Genomic DNA, 2,203 nt, shown 5'->3' with positions numbered 1-2,203 from the left:
TTTAGCATTATTTTATTCGAAAATTCAAGACCAATGTGTAATTTGTCTCTCAAATTGGTAAGAATCTGAAATAAAAGAATATTTCTCCCAGGCAACAAAAGGGTTGTGGACAAGACACGGCCGCAACACGTTGGACAACGTAATGACATCGATGCGATTGATTTTTCTGCCGTAGGCTTTGGTCCGATTTCTGTGTTGAACTTAGTTTACAATTAAAAAAACACACTAATAAAGAATAAAAAAAAAAAAAAAAAAAATTGTCCGATTTGTGAATCAAAATCGAATTAAACTTAAGGTGACTCGGGGAAGCACTATACACCGTGTTATTTTTCCTATTATTTGTCTCTTTCTAGCATTATCACCTCGTAACTTTGGAGCGGCTTATTTCGGTTTTCAGTTGTTTGATGTAACTGTAAATGTATCAGCATGTAGATTGCGAGTAAGCACGCGCCGCTGATACTTTTTCAAGATCATATTTGTTGTAGAAAACAAATTAAGCATTCAATGATGAAAATGATGAAGATTTGATGATTGTTCGTGCTTCCCGTATCCCCTTAAAAGTGACAGTTCAAAAATTTTCAGATAACCCTGCTCAAAAGATATTTTAGTTAGGGGGAAAGACGGCTTTGGCAGGTTTTGTTCTATTATTGGCAGGGGGGTTTTTGTCGACCGAATTTCATGAAATTTGGCCACAATATTCTTTGATATGCAAAGAATGTTTAGGCCAAATTTGAGCCTAGTCAGTCATAAAAACCCCCTGCCAATAATAGAACAAAACCTGCCAAAGCCGTCATTCCCCCTACTAGATAAAGATTGTCGCTGTCGTCGCTGTCCGGAACATCTTTTGCTGGCGAGGATAGGGGAGCTAAATGTCAAAGAAGGAAAATCCATACGATTTGACAGCTTGGTACCCAACATGTTCCGGACAGCAGAACAAAGGGAACCGAAGCGACAATCTTTATCTAGTAACTAAAATATCTTTTCCCTGCTCGCAGAGCAAGATTTAATTCGATTTTAATTCACGAATCGGACCAAATCCTAAGGGCATGTCTCATTTAGAGAATTCAACTTAAAAGTGACAGTTCAAAAGTTAAAAATCACCCGGTATTAAGAATAGCTGGGCTGGTGCTTCACAACAATTCCAAAAAGACATCGAGAAAAAATGATTCGATATCTGTCAAAAGTGACCTTCATCTGCCATCAGGGTTATTCGATAATTATTGAAATGTCTCTTTTATGTTTAATTTCATTTTATTTCTCCAAATGCGACAGACCCGAAGCGGCTGTGTTTGGTACATCGAAAGAATTTCTTCTCGGATCAGCTTTCATTTGTGTAGAAAGTTGGTCTTGCAAAGAACAGATATATAGAACAGTGATTTTAGATTCGAAACTAACTCTTGTGTAGCCGCCAGACATTCTAAATACTCACGCTCCTCTAATATGTGTGAACGTGTACTATACACATGTGGAAGTGTTGGCTTGGCTTGATAAATGGATTGCGAGTGATTTGACTATGCGTCCAATTTGGGAATTTCGAGCTCATTCAGTAGCCGCTAGGTTGCGAAGGCCGACGGAGGTCCTTCGTAGCTTAGTTGGTTTAAGTTGGCTATGAAGCACGTTGCATGCTTATAAACATACAAATATTAAAAGAGCGGTGAGAATTTGCAACGGTTTCATTTGTTAACGATATAATAGTTTCTCAACGTGTTGATTCAACTGAAATTTTATCGAAATTAAATTTTTGCATACCTTCTCGGCTACTTGAGTCCAGCTTGCTTGTAATCAATAAGGAAGGCGCATTAATCCCACCTTTTTGTTAATCGGTATGAGTGCGAATGTTATATGAAACCATAACACTCACATTTCTGACTACCTATTTTAACAACAATATGGGATAAATTAAATTCTAATAAGAAAAATGAAATACCAACGGCATTTAAATAAAGTATTGTATAAAGTATACACTCAAAAGATACAAGGGGTGTCCAATCTGCCCCGGGTGTTCATAATGCCCCCAGGTCCCCTACGTATACTTTGGATACGAGAAAGGCAAAACACTACTTTCACTAAGACGCTTTGCATCGAATCGGCCGGAAAAGTAGCGAAGAACATGAATCGGGATATGTGACCAAATCATGCGACAATTTTGAGCTTGTCTGCATGTTTAAACCGTCCATCCCATTGTACCTGTATCAAACGCAAC

Source organism: Armigeres subalbatus, chromosome 2 (genome assembly GCF_024139115.2).
Source record: "Armigeres subalbatus isolate Guangzhou_Male chromosome 2, GZ_Asu_2, whole genome shotgun sequence".
Classification (NCBI taxonomy): domain Eukaryota; kingdom Metazoa; phylum Arthropoda; class Insecta; order Diptera; family Culicidae; genus Armigeres; species Armigeres subalbatus.
The sequence above is the reverse complement of the archived record's forward strand: the minus strand, read 5'-3'. Positions refer to the sequence as shown.